Source organism: Lepidochelys olivacea (genome assembly GCF_965140295.1).
Source record: "Lepidochelys olivacea isolate rLepOli2 genome assembly, chromosome: 11".
Taxonomy (NCBI): Eukaryota; Metazoa; Chordata; order Testudines; family Cheloniidae; genus Lepidochelys; species Lepidochelys olivacea.
In genome coordinates this window covers 29,259,926-29,274,897 of record NC_140421.1, presented here as the reverse complement: position 1 = coordinate 29,274,897, position 14,972 = coordinate 29,259,926, and the positions used below count along the sequence as shown (strand labels likewise).

Here is a 14,972-nt window from a genome sequence, read left to right as displayed (position 1 = left end):
CCCTATTCCACTCTCCCTTCTTTCCCACCTTCCCCCCACCCCACCCCCCTTCCCCATCCCCACCCCCACCACGGGCACTCACTGTTGCACAGAAAACAGGCTCCCAGCACACAGAAGGGGACAATGACTGGCACTCGGACCCAGGATGTGGCGTTCAGCTGCAGAGTCAGGGGAGCCCAGACACAGCCTCCTTCAGCTGGGCAGCTCTGCGCTTGCAGAATGAGGGGGGGCAGAGGCATGTAACTCCGTGTGCCCCTCCCTGCCTCGCCTCTGTTTTTAGAGGGGCGTTTCCCTCACCCCCCCCAAAAAAAACAACTGCGCCCATGGTCCCCCCTGCATGGCTCCCCTGCTGTTTCCAGCCGGGGAGCACAGGAAACCTGCGGGGGGCATTCTCTGCGGGCACGCAGTCCCGCACAGCCCCCCAGGAGTACATAGTGCTCGAGTATCATTGAACTTTAGGCTGGGGAAATACTGGTGAAAGTTCTTCATCCACATCTTTGCAAAAACCAACTTGGGATTCAGTCCAACTTGGTCTGTATACTTTACAAGGTTAGAGGCTGTAATTTCACTCATATGGGAAAGATTAATCCATAACATTTGCTTCAAGAACCTTAATGGCTGGGAGGACTTGCTCTCAGGTTGAACAGACAGCATTAGTTATTTTTAGAGTAATTAATTAAACGTATTTAAAGCTTTTTTTGAAAAGCCCTTTTCCTTGATCATTTTTCATAAACTACTAATAAAGATACTGGACTTCACTCAGTTACATCAGTTTTAAACCAATGCTATTCCCGTTCTGGAAGTAGTCAAGATGCAAAAGCACAAGTTTAAATCTTAGCTGCATATTAGTCATCTTTTATAAAGATCAGTACTTAAGTTAAAGACAAACATTTTAAATAAACAGCTCCCTCAAGTAAAGACTCCAGGTTCCAGTGGGTAGAACAAGGGAGGGGGCAGTAGGGAAAACTGTGTTCTAATCCCAGCTGGGAGTGACTAAGTGAGTCACTTCACTTCTGTGCCTCTCTCTGCTCTGTAAAATGCATTAATGGATGACACAGGTAACCATAGGCCAGTTAGCTTGATATTAATCCTAGGCAAAATCATGGAAAGGCTCATACGGAATGCAATCAGTAAAGTCTTAAATGGAATTAATGCCTATAAACCATGCGTTCCATTTTGCAAAACATTTCAGAATTTGTTTTCTTGACACATCAGGATGAAAACGTGATCTTTGGAAATTCTTTTGCTAAAAAGCAGAAAGAGCTCCAGAATGGCCCAGTGGTTAGAGCTCACTGGGATGTGAGAGACCCAGCTTCCAGTCCCTGCTCTGCCTGAGTCAGTCTCTCTCTCTTTCTCTCTGGCCCAATGATTACTTAAATTTATACAAAGTGAAACAGTTCCAACATGAGAAGTTGAGTCTATGCCCTGGCTAGATCACTCACCTGTGATGTGGGAGAGACAGGCTCAAATCTCTGTTCCAAATAAGAGACTAGAATCTGCATCTCCCACATCTCAGGTAACTGTCCTAAACACTGGATTATTCTGGGGTCTCTCTCACATGTATCAGTAAATGAGAGGGAGACAAGGAGAGCTATTACAGATGGGGAAACAGTACTTGTTTACTTCAGAGGGTTGTTGTGAGGATAAATATAAAGATTGTAAGTCACTCATATGGTACAATAATGGAGCTATATAAATAGCCAAGATAAATCAATCTGGATCATTTGGTAATATAGGCTCATTTGAACATGCGTCTTAATACAGGCAAATACAAAGTCATATGTTTAGAAACAAAGATTATAGGTCACACTTACAGGACGAAGACTATTTTGGAAAGCAGTGACTATAAAAGGGATTTAGGGATCATGGTGGATAAGCAACTCAGCATGAGCTCCCAGCGTGGTGCAGTGGCTAAGAAATCTAATTTGATTCTTGAATGTTTAAACAGGGAAATAAGAAGCGATATTACCACTGTATACAGCACTAGTGAGACCATTACTGGAATACTGTGTCCAGTTCTGGTGTCTCTAGCTTAAGAATGATGCTGGCAAATTGGGAAGGGTTCAGAAAAAAGCTACAAAATGATTTAAGGTCTGGAAAACCCATCTTACAGTGAGTGTCTAAAGAAGTGCAATTTAGTTTATTCAAGATAATGATAGGAGGTGACTTGGTCAGTTTATAAATACCTGCATGGGGAGAAGATTTTCTGTGGTAGCAGATTCATTGATCTAGTATTCAAAGGCATAACAAAATCCAATGGCTGAAAGCCAAAGCTAGATAAATTCAGACTAGAAACAAGATGCAAGTTTGGGTTTTTTTAAACAATGAAGGTAATTAAACATTGGAAGAACTAGGGATTTGGTTGTGTCCAGCACAGCGGGGTTAAAGAAAATCATTGGGTTCAACAGGCCCTACCCCACTATACTGCAGCCAATGCTTGGCTTGGAGGGGGAGAAAAAAGGAGCCTGGCTCAGATAGGGGCTGACTGGTGAGGAGGCAGGAGCTCTCTGTCTACCTGCCCGAAGGGACCAATCAGCAACTTGCCAGCCAGTGCAGCCACTTGAGGCAAGCAAGGGCTCCTCTGCCACAGGGAGGTTCCAAATAAACCCCAGCATTCAGGGCAACTGGATTGTGGGGCCATACCCCAAACTGAAGAGACTTGTAGGAAGTAGCCCAGGGAAGCGGGTTTTGACGACCCGCCAGGAGGGAGACCACATTTCCTCTCTTTAGGGATTGATCTACACAGGGCCCAGGGCTGAGACCCAGTAGAGAGGGTGGGTCTGGATCCCACTCCAACTCCCTGGCCTTACAGACTGAAAGGCCAGTGATCTAGCCACTAGGCCACCCAGTCATGGAAGACTCTATCACAAGTGTTGGACAATGTGGGCATTTGCCCTAGTACCTGCCAGAGGCAATTTAAAAAGACACTTAAATGGAGATGGAACAGCTACTAAAATGGATGACCAAGCAAAATGCCCACCATCAACAGCGACTGCTGTAGCAGATGGCATGCAGCAGCTTATCCGCAAATTGGCGGCCCAGCAACAGCAGCACAATATTACACCCAGCACTCCAGCAGAGTCAACTATCCCTGCCCTTATCGGGCTCACCAACATGGGACCCGATGATGGCCTTGGGGCTTTCCTGAAAACTTTTGAGCAGGTGCCTATGGTAGCCCGGTGGCAGTGGTGTTGGCCCCATATTTAACAGGGGTAGCACGGACCATGTATCGCACTTTAGACCCTGTCGCCACCCAGGAATATGCCCAGGTTAAGTCTGTTATTTGAAGCCCTAGACATCTCAGAGGAGACGTTCCAACAACATTTTTGGGGGGAGTGGTACCTGCCGGGAGCCCAGAAGCTGCAGGACTCATGCTGGAGGTGGCTCAACCCAGAAACAAAGACTGGAGCGCAGGTCAATGAACTGGTCCTGCTAGAGCTGGTACTGACACCATGATGGATGCCATCCAGCTCACTGAGAACTACCTAGCTGCTAGGTCACCTGTGATGACCCCTCCACCCCCCGGAATCAGTAGGGACCAAGAGCCCCATGCCACTGAAAGACGGAACCACCCATGGACCCCAGCCCCTTGAGGAGCATAGCCATGCTACCCCCTTACCAGAGCCCCAGATGGCACGAGGCCTGAGAGGTCCCAGGATTCCCTGACCCAGAGCCATTCGCTCACACCCCAGTTCAAGACTGGGCCACTGGAGGTTCAGAAAGGGGTATTGTTGGGAATGGAACTTGTGGATGCCCATGGGGAAGAGACCACCCAAATGACCAGACAGGGAATCACTCAAGATAAGGATCGGTGTTTCACGTGTGGCCATTCTGGGCACTGGTCCAGACCCTGTCCCTACATGGAATGCAGCTTCGGGAAGATATGGACCCTGGGGACATGAGCATGTCAAGGCAACCCAGCAAAACGAGTCATCACAGTGTGGGTTAACGGAAGAGAAGCAGTGAGGCTGGTAGATTCGGGGTGTGCCCAGACTCTTTTAACAAGCGCAGTGGTTCGTAACCCAGGACCAACTCAGGGCACCATCATGTTACAGTGTGTGCATGGAGACGTGAGGACCTACCCCTGCACTGAAGTGACTTCAGTGAAGTGAACAGTGGGGAGACGAGAAGAGTCCCTGATGGCTCTGATGCTTGCCTATCCAGTTATTTTAGGCAGAGATTGGAGGTATTTTGGGGAATTGTTATCCAAGCGGGCAAGCAAGGGCTCCTCTGCCAACAGGAGGCTGCAAATAAACCCCAGCACTTGGGAAAACTGGACTAATGGGGCCACACCCCAAAGTTGTAGGAAGTAGCCCAAGGAAGTGGGTCCTGACTCCCTGCTGGGAGGGAGACCCATCTCCCCTGTTTAGGGGTTGATCTACACAGGGCCCTGGACTGGGACCCGGTAGCGAGGGAGAGTCTCAGTCCCACCTCTGTCCATACAGACTGAAAGGCCAGTGATCTAGCCACTGGGCCACTCAGCCACAGAAGAGACTATCACAGGTAGATTCTCCATTACTTGCAGTTTTTAAATCATGATTGCAAATCTTTGCAGAAGTTAGAATACCCTAGCACAAACAAGTTATGGACTTGAGGCAAGAATTACTAGGCATGGGTGAAACATATTATTTGCCTTTTGTTATAAGTTTGTTCTTAGCTGGTTTACATTTCAAGTTCTGAACAAATACCCCAATGAGTACTATTTTAAATACCCACGATATGGCCATTTCCTAGGGGTTTATATAGCTTTCTATTTGTCTTTTCAGACTATAAGTGTAACATCCCTTCTCTTGAGGGATTATCTATTTATGACTTATCATACTGAGATGAAAATAGCAGCTCAACAGAACAGTAACTACACATCAAAACAAAAAACACTGCTAAAAGAAATTATCTTTAAAATGTTCTGTCTAACCAAATGATTCCTTAAAATCTCTCAAGAGCACATTACAACCTGAAATAGCATCAAAGGGAGTAATTGGAAGACATGCACTGCAAATACAATAGTAAAAGAAATACCCTCTATAGTTGCACCTAACATTTATAATGTCAGCTTCCCAGGAAAAGAAGGATGGTCCAGTGATTAGAGTACTAGCCTGGGACATGGAAGGCCTGGTTCAATTCCTACTCTCCGAACATCCTGTCCCATCCTGGGCAACTCACTTGTAGAACTGAGGCATAGAGAGACAATCTATACAATGGAGATAATAGTAACATCCTGCCTCACGGGGGTGGGGGCTTGTGAGAATAAATACATTAAAGCTTGTGAGGTGCTCAGATACTGTGGTGATAGGGGACCGTATTAGAAAGATAAAACAGCATTATACTCAACCCACAAATCTGTGAATTTAGAAAGTAAGTTCTTCATCTAAAAGTGATCGTGAAAGGATTTTTTAAATAAACTGTCTTGCTCCTTTATGATGTAATACAGAAGTCATGAAAGGTTTGTTTATTTCTTACTTTTTTTTAAACCTTAGAAATATCAAGAATCATGATATGATTATGCTTGATCTTCACAGCTGGTGTTAAAGATTTAGCACCACCACACATGCTCTAAGCTAGGAAAGTGTGATGATGCTAAATCTTTAACAAAAGCTTCCTTTCATCAACATATTAATTAGTGTTACAGGGTAGGTACCCCCATCAGAGGGGTGCCAGATTGTGGGAGAATTAAAGTAGGGATTTGGCAGCCTGAGTGGCCTAATTTCCTATGTGGCCGTAGCCATCCTCCTAGGAAAGGCTGGGTGGCCCCAGGAGCCAGGATCAATAGGACCACTCTTCTAGGCAGGAGAGGGCATCCTAGTGGCCAGAGGGGAGTGGGCCACCACCAAGGGATGAGTGGCAGCCAGGGTAAGGGGACCTACTCCACCAGGTCCCAGCCTGTCTGTGGCAGGTGTAGCCCCCATGGGCTCAGTAGGGGTCCTTCCAAAACACACTGAGTCTATCCCCACTTCTATAACCAGATCAAAGTCTGGTTCCTTCAGGCCCTTCTTACACTTCCTTCCAAATCTAGTAGTCTCAAGGCTTCCGCTGTCTCTCCTCCTTCAGTTGGAGCCTTGCCCCAGCTGGCTTCTGCCTCTTGGCACTCTAGCAGTCTCTTTACAGGGGCCTACAACACACATCTGCTCCCTGTGGTGGCCAGCCCAGACTGAGCTGAGTTTCTCTCTTTTATACCCTCATTCCAGCTGGAGCATGCCTAGCAGGGCCAAGGGGGCATGGCCTCCTCAGCCCATAGGCGTGGTTAACCCCTGCTGAACCAGTGCGGTATAGGTACATCCCGTCACAATTAGTCATTTACACTAAGTGTTAACAAAAGCAGATTGCCTTAAACTATGTGTGTGTCTAACTGAAAAGCCCTCTCTTTCTCAATTGCTCATGTCTTGATCTTGTCATGTCATTTCACCATTCTCCAGTCATCAGACTTTGTATACACGGGAGATGTCTCCCCCCTAATTTTCACTGATTCAGCTGAACCAGAACTAAAACCGATGGCAGCTGCCGTGCAGGCAGAGCCTTAGCAGTCTGACCCCTTTGACCAAAGTTTCCATTACACTTGCTTTTTAATAAAGGCTTCTTTAAAAGAAAGATTTGCTTCTTGGCCTTAGCCCAGGATAAACCCTCTGGGCCTGCCCTTAATGTCATTCATGGCCTTTTTACAATGTATAGTTAGACACATACTTCTGGGCTAAGATTTGCCAGATCACTTCTCTTCATATTTTTGTATTTTGTGTAGCAATGAATGCAGAGTTATAAGAGCACCCAACCCCTTTTGTAACTATGTTCTTCATTTTCAAGTGGACCCTCTGTTCTGTCTGCAAAGACACTTCCTGTAGGTTTGTTTGCGATTGTTGCTATTAGTCAAGGCAAGGAAAGTGTGCAGCTCCCACTCCTTCATGAAAAGCAGAGGGAGATCTTCCCCCTCCTTCTTGCATAGTATTGTTCAAAATGTGTCTGTACAGTGCCTAGCACAGTGGGGCAAACTAGGCAAGACCACCAGACAAATAACAGGGAAAGCACCTCCCCCTCCTGGTCTGGTGTGGTAAGAGTTCCCTTTAATCTGTATTGTTACAGAGTGAGAAACATGCGTCTCTCAAAGACCACATATTTTTTTCCTGTTTTATATTTCCCTCCCTCCCCCATTTCTGAAACACTTGGACCGCACCTGGTTCACAGGTCGCAATGGGTTTGTCTACACTGCACCTGGAAGCAAGCCTTCCAGCCTGGTTCCATAGATTTCTGCTACCAGGACTCAAAGTAGCATTTTAAAAATAGCTATGTAGACATTGCAGCTCTGGTAGAGCTCAGGCTCTGAAGCCTGGGGAGGAGGGCTTGAGGTGTAATGTCTGAGCTGTAATGTCAAAGCATTGTCTACACAGATATTTTTTTTAGAGCGCTAGCCTGAGTCTGTGGACTGAGACTGGGAGGCTAGCTCCCAGATGCATATTAGACATGCCCAATGTGAGTTCCTCAGCCTGCATTTCCAGATTACCTTAATCAAGCTTTGTCCGAATTTCTTGAGCCTGTACATTTGGGCTGGAGATCTTTCGGCATGTGGCATTCTCCTGCGATTTCTGGTGCTTTCTGCCTTAGGTTGAGGTGGAAATCCCAGGACAACAGCATTTCTTTTGGACTCTATCCCAATTCTGGTTCAGTCCACCGCCAGGACATGGAACCCCCTGTGAAGATGAGAAAGAAGTTGTGTTTAAAAAGAACTATACCAAATTTCAGAAATTAGTCTGCTGTGAATTTTGACTAAGTTTGGGGAAAGAAACAGGTCTTGTTTTATTCAAACCAGCTCACTCATCTCTGCTATAAGCAAGCCAATCGTTATGCTGTTATAACCACTGAAAGAAATACAGTTTAAAATGTATATTGTTTAAATAATAACCATTAAAGTTTCTCTTGTTTTTGATATGAAGAATTCCATCAGGGTAAGAACGTTTGCAACTCATATGCTCAAATTCTATGTATAACTCCGTTCCTGATGTCTTGTACATTTGATAATCTTTGTAGATTTTGTAACATTCTCTTGACCATGAATTACTTCCTTGGAATACACATGACATCATGCTGCTTTTATCAGATTTTCCAAATAAAATATGTTCTAATCAAAGAAATAGAGGAAGCAGAAAATGAGTACAGTGCAGAACTAGTTTTTTTCACCTTATTTAGAGGTTATTTCTTATAGAGATTATTATTGGCATTATAGCAAGTAGTGGCCGTAGTCATGGCCCAGGATCTCATTGAGATGGGCACTGTACAAACACAGCACAGAAAGATGCTTAAATCTTTGCAAAGCTTCTTTGTTTAGTGTTAGAAAATCTCTCTATGTTACTGTCTAGCCATGAGATCTCACCTTGCTTACTACTGATGTGGCTTACTACTGTGTGATTTTGCACCAAAAAAATACCAGACACCACAGTATTCAAAGAGAATAAAAGTTAGGACCTTTACTTCCAAAGGGCCTGATACAAAACCCAATGAAGGCAATGGGAGCCATTCCATTAACTCCAGTAGGCTTTGGAACAGATTCTAAAAGCAGAAGCCCCAGTGCCAGAGTTAAAGGAGTAAGTAGCAGGCTGTTACAGGCACTGGGGTCAGTCAGTAGGAATATGTCCACACTACACTAAGGAGCAAGCCTGACAGCCCGGGTCAACAGACTTGTGCTAGTGGGGCTTGTGCAAGTGCTCTCAAAATAGACAGCTTTGAGGTTGTGGCTTCGGTCCTCAAGCCCACCCCCACTCCAGGCTTCAGAGCCCAAGCCACAACATCTGTACAGCTATTTTTTAGCGCATTAGCACAAACTCCGCTAACACATATGTGGAAGCTGACTCCCAGATGCAGTGTACACATGCCCTAGGAGGCATGATCACATGCATTGAGCATCTGTATTACACTTATTTCTAGTGAATGGGGATTATTCCTAGTAATTAGGGGTGGGATCTGCAAAAGTACTTGGCCTACAGAGTTATTCCAATGACTAAGTGTTTATCCACATTGGAACAATCAGTGGCAGAGAGGAAGAGTGAAGAAATATGAATTTGGGAATGACTGTACTGAAATGGTTAGGGCACGCATTTGGAAGACCCTGGCCTGGTACCGCTGCTCCAACAACTCCATTATTTATCCACAATGGAACAGCTTCAATAGGAGAAACTGAGGGAGCCCCAGCTCCAGAATATACCATAGGTCAGTGATTAGAGTATACTCCTGAAAGGTAGAAGACCTCTGTTCAAATCCTTTCTCCCCCTCTGGCAGAGCGTGGGGGGGGGACTGAACCTGGGTCTCCCAGATGAGTGCTCTAACCACCAGGCTAAAAGTTATAAAGTGGGCACCATTTCCTCTTCCAGCGGTTTAGTGTGGCAGCAGCAAGCCAGGCACCTAATTCATTGCTGCAAAAGAAATGCCTTACGACCTAAGCTGTCTGACTCCAGGCAGCAAGTGCCTGTTTCTGGATCACTAAGCAGAGATAGGCAACTCCTTGCAGCCTGAACTTAGGTGCCTATCTCTAAGAGAGGAGTGGGGCTTAGCACATACCTCTCTGGTCAGCATCTCCCATTGGCTAGTTTAGCAGCTCCCTGCCTAGCATATTTGTGGGTCACATTCTAAGGTGCCTATCTCTCCTCCTTCATTGTATAGGGAGTGTAGGCTGCTACCTCGGCTTTGTGGATTGCACTGTTCTTGCTGGATTTTCTAGGTTCTGTGACACTCACTCTTGCATTGGTTCTCAAATTTCATTGCACCGTGATATCCTTCTGACCAGAAAAATTATTACATGACCCTAGTGCCCTGTGTTACTCAGAGTAGTATTTTAAATAAAAAATGCATTTCAAGGCTGTAGCTACAAAACATAGCCACTACATATTTTATTCACAATACAATCACAAGACTATCTTTATATCCAGCAATAAAAAATACAAATTCACCTAATGGGAGGGGTGAGCTTGTATTGATTAACACAAATCCTTGAAGCGGGGTTCTATGTGACTGAGGTAAAGATGGAGGTCATCTTCAACAGTAAGACGGGTCCTGTATTTGTTTTTCAGTAAAGTCAGTAATGAAAAGCCAGCTTCACACAAGTAGGTGAATGAAAATGGCATGAGCATTTTCAAGCTGCAGGTGACACCTCTGGATATTCTTCTCACATAGAAATCCAGAAGTTAGCAATAGGTTGCTCAGAAAATCTCAGCATCAATGTCTCATCACAGGAATGGTCCATAATGTTTCTTTCACTGTAAGTGACATAACAGCACTTGCAGTCGTTTCTGCATCCACACCTCTGTTTTCTGATCCCTTTCAAAAACTGCAGTTTAAGGCTTTTCAGGTGGCTGACGATAATGGGTTGCAAGTCATGCTTTGGCAAGGCATTTTCGTCCAAAAAGACATGCAGTAAAAAAAAAACCACCCTTCAAAACTGCCACTGGCCACATGAGCATATAAGGAAAGTTTTTTGATACAACTTCTGATTTTGTCAGTGAGAGAAAAGATGGAAGCATCTCGCCCTTGAAGTGAGGTTGTGACATTATGCCCCACATTCTTCACAGAAATATTGTTATGATATGAATACAGCATAACCAAGATGTATTTTATGCAAGATGGGTCATGTGAGATATTTTTGTAAAGGTTATGATTTACTGAATATGATTATCCAATTTGTATGCATGTATCGTTTCTGTATCTGAAGTTAGAAATATTGACTATGTAATAATTGCAACTGTGTTTTCACCTGGGGAATGCCCACCAGACAGTATGCAAATAGCCTGGATGGGCCATTAGGAAGGACAATAGGACTTTGAAGACATTAATCTCCCTCCTGAGAAGTTTTCTGGGATGCTACTTTGACGCTGTAGAGTCAGGTGATTGTGTCACCTGGTACTGGACATCATTTTTGACTTCTGGTATTTTTCCACTAGAAGGAGGTAGAGGTCAAACTAGGAAACAAAAGATTCCCACCATACGTCAATCCTGGGGAGTGAGTTAATATAGGCTCTTCTCCATTGCCTCCCCGCCCAAGAAGGAAGACTGTTGAAAACACCTGAAGACACAAAGGAACTAAGCTGGGGGGGAGAGGCAGGGGCTGAGCCCAGGCAAGAAAGGTCAGCCTGTGAAGGGTATATCTGGAGATTTAAGATGCAAGCCGTGCAGTTTACTTTCAAGAAACTCTGCAACCTGCATAAAACATTTAGGGTGAGAAATTACTATTTGTAGCCAATTCCTTTAATTTAAAAAGCCTAGTTTGCATGTTTTGTTTTATTTGCTCAGTAATTAGCTTTGTTCTGTTTGCTATCCCTTATAATCACTTAAAATTTACCTTTTGTAGTTAATAAACTTGTTTTTTGTTTATTCTATAACCAGTTTGTGCAATTCATAACAGCAAAAACCTGTGCATATCTTCCTGTCTATATAGCGTAAGACAATATAATTTTGGGTTTACACTCCAGAGGGTGTGTGCACCAGAGTACTGGGCAATTCCCTGAGCTGAGTCTTCCCACATAGAGCTGATTGCAGACTCTGTGTAATTCTACACCTGGGTGCATCCCTACCTCTGTGTGTGTGTGTGTGTGCAGTAAGACAGGCTGGTAGAATGGGTGGGCTCAGCGGGACCCCAGCACATCAGATGGCACCCCCGGAAGGAGGGTCCAACCCATCACAGAAGCATTTAACACATTTAGGCATTCCAAAATGTCTGCCAACTAAGCTAGCAAAGCAAGCCACTTGGTATCTGCAAACTTTTCGGCCAGTGGGGAATCTTTGGAAGAGAAATTCTCATTTCCTCTCTGAGCTCTAATAAACGATTGAGAACCTTTCCCCGAGACAGCCACCATCACCAAACTTCTATGTGGTAAAGCAGCTGATGGTGCTCAGCTCCTATCTCATCACACAAAACTCCAAACAGATGTACACTCGGTGATCTACTCTTGATGAAGTTCACTGCAAACAGCTTCATTGAGAACTTGTTTTAGAATGGGTGCCCTTTTTTTTTTTTTTTTTTTTTTGCAACTAGGGCTTGTCTGTGTATAATAGAGTGAGTCCAAACTGCCTGAGGTACAACAGCCTGCACTCGGGTGACTAGCTCACTGTTTTTCCAATCACTGCACGAGCACTGGAAATTCCTACACGGCACTGCCAGTCGAAGCCAGAACCAGAGACAAAAGCATCCAAAAGTATGAAGAGCTGTTCCCCTGTAGCACACTATGGTAATGGCCAGCAGATCAGAAATTCCGATTGGAGTTTTTCGTCATTCTCCAATTTTAAAGGACTTTGCTTGATTTTAGCAATCATTTGTTCAGTCATGTCATTTGTCATACTGTGAATATGCCTGGCAATAGTGTTGTTAGACAGGGGAATTGAATCAAATTGAGTTGCTGCCCCTTGCCCCAACATAATCAAAACCATTTTCTTGGCATGTGACAGAAAAAAAGTTTCTCCAGTAGTGTGCGGTTTCACAGTTTTTAGCTATCCACTATGACACAGCAAAGATGCCTCAAGGGCTTTCTCATTTGCTGTAGCTGCCATTCTCAGTACTGTTTTCTGGCCCTTTAGCACTCCCAGCTTTCACTGAAAAAAATTGAGCAGTTTTAAAAGAACTGTGCCAGGTCTGCAAGTGCTGCAACGTTTTAGACAGTTTTAAGCTCGCCTTTGCCAGAACTGCACCACACACACACACACTATGGGTCCTCCTGAAAGCCAGTTCATGTAAATCCATATTCCAAATATTTTGGGTCGTATTTGCAGTTTCTTGGTTTTTTACTGTTGTTTGGATCCTCGCTGTCAGCCCTTCTTTTGCTGCAAGTGGCAATTGACTCCCCTTCGTTACCCTTCTTTCCTCCACTTTTCTTCAGAAAACAGTCCATTGCTATAATTATTTCTACAGCAACTTTTCAAACCGGTTTCAACACAACAAGTGCTGAGTGGACTGGTAGGTAAACACACATGCCTGAGTACAGCAAGTGATCCACAGGGCCTGCAGGGGGTGGGAAGCAGGGCAATTGCGGGTGGCCCAGGCTACAGGGGGACCTGCCAAGCCAAATTGTTCAGGCTTGAAGACCCACACAGCCCCACATCAGCCCCCAGCTGCCACTGAGACTTCAATCCCTAGCCATGGGTTTCTCTCCTGGCGATCCCATCGAAAAGGAGTTGCAACCCAAAGAACCATTTCATTATTGCGTCCCTTTGTGGATCCCAGCTAGGAACCTACAGAGAAAGTTAGCAGAAGCTTACTATTTTGAAAAAATAGTTATAGGAGAGGAAAGATGAACCCAGCTCTGCAGGAAATAATGCTGTAATTCTTATAGTCAGATCTGGAGCCCAGCAATAAGTCATGAGGCTCTCCAATTCATCCCATCAAAAGAGCATTCATGATCCTTATTGAAGGAGGGTCTCAATCCCCTCCTAAACTGAGAATTGGTCACGGAGGGAAGAATTTTGGGCACAGATCCATAAAGGGACTTAGACATTGGATCGCTCAGCATTGCAGCACCTAACTTTTAGGTGCCTAGAAAGTCACAGGAACAAACTGCAATCCACAATGCCTGATTTAGGGCTGGAGCAGGATATCAGGGCCCTGTGTTGCAGACCAAGGCATGGGTGGTCAGAACAGTGACAGTCAGTAACTAGGAGTCAGAGTCAGGAACCCAGCAGGTGAACAAGGCTGGAAACAGGCTGGGAATACGACAGGTACACAAGCAATCACAGCTGCAGGCATAAAGCATAGTGCTGCTATTGCTGGGCTTTAAGAGGAGGACTTGTGACACCTCCCAGCCAACCAGGGTCTGGGCAATCAGGGTGTTCAGCAGTAGGTCAATTAGTTGGTCCCAGGATTTCCAGTACGGCCTTGATTCCTGACATACATGGTCCCTCATCTCCCTCTTTGTGTATGCCCCAGTGCGGATAAAGACTTAAATAATCATTTAAGACTACTAAAACAATAGAGAGGGAATGATTCTGTAATGTAGGGGTTAGGGCACACACCTAAGAGGCAGGAAGGGCTGGGTCCAGTACCTCTACTACAATTGCTCTTTCATTTTTTTATGCATGATGGAACAGCTTCAACAGGAGAGAATGAGAGACATCCCCCCACCCCATTCAGAATATCCCATAGCTCATTGGCTAGCACACAGTCCTGAGACGTTGGAGACCCCTCAGGCAGAGAAGGGAACTGAACATGTGTCTCCCACATCCTAGGTGAATACTCTAACTATTGGGCTAAAAGTTGTAAGGTGGGCACCTCCAGTGGCCAGATTATGAATGGGACTCCAATCCAGAAGGCAGCCTCTGAGCATGCCTATCAAAATCAGGCCCCGTACACATGATAGGCAGGCAAATGCCTGTTTTCTCCCAGTTTGTGGATTGCTCTAGGCAGGAGGTAGGTGTCCAGATGCCTAGAGGGAGGCAGCAGTGCATATGTCCCAAGGCAGACACTTAGGGAATTTTTACCCAGAAAACTAGGTGCCTGTAGGGTTTAGTGGGAGTTTTCTGGATTGCACGGAAGCCTAAAACTGGGACATAGACTCCTAAGTACCTTTGTGGATCAGGGCCTTAGTTGCTAGAGACCTAAATAAGTAGCAAAATCATCATGAATGTGTGATTTTCTTGCTTAAAATAACACATTTTAACTTCTGTTGTCTTCCCATATTCTTTTTTATTTCCATTTGTTGTCTATGCATTTCACGTTCAATAGTATAAAACAATGGATTTTTGGAGACTCAAAGCTACGGCGATTTTTTCAAAGGGGCTCCCACACAGCCGCTATTTGTGCATTAGCAACTTTGTATGACAACATTCCCATGTGCATTTTTAAGCACCTGTTCTTCGCACATGCAGGCGATACAGTTTATACACACACCCCTTCTCAAACATTCATTCGACTGACAGACTGAAACATACCAACATTTTAAACAGAGTTGGTATCATAATAAAAAAAAAAAGATTCAGAATCCTAGATGACTACATTGGAATTACACCAGAGATGA

General features: G+C 44.8%; 1 protein-coding gene across 1 annotated transcript in view; it reads right to left on the bottom strand.

The window, feature by feature from the left end:
* The window catches only part of GALNT13 (polypeptide N-acetylgalactosaminyltransferase 13), a gene marked incomplete at its 3' end in the record, with an annotated part of 686,573 nt that overhangs the window by 408,346 nt on the left and 263,255 nt on the right, over nucleotides 1-14,972 (bottom strand). The window contains exon 4 of the mRNA XM_084642901.1: nucleotides 7,490-7,676. The remainder of the gene's footprint in view (nucleotides 1-7,489; nucleotides 7,677-14,972) is intronic.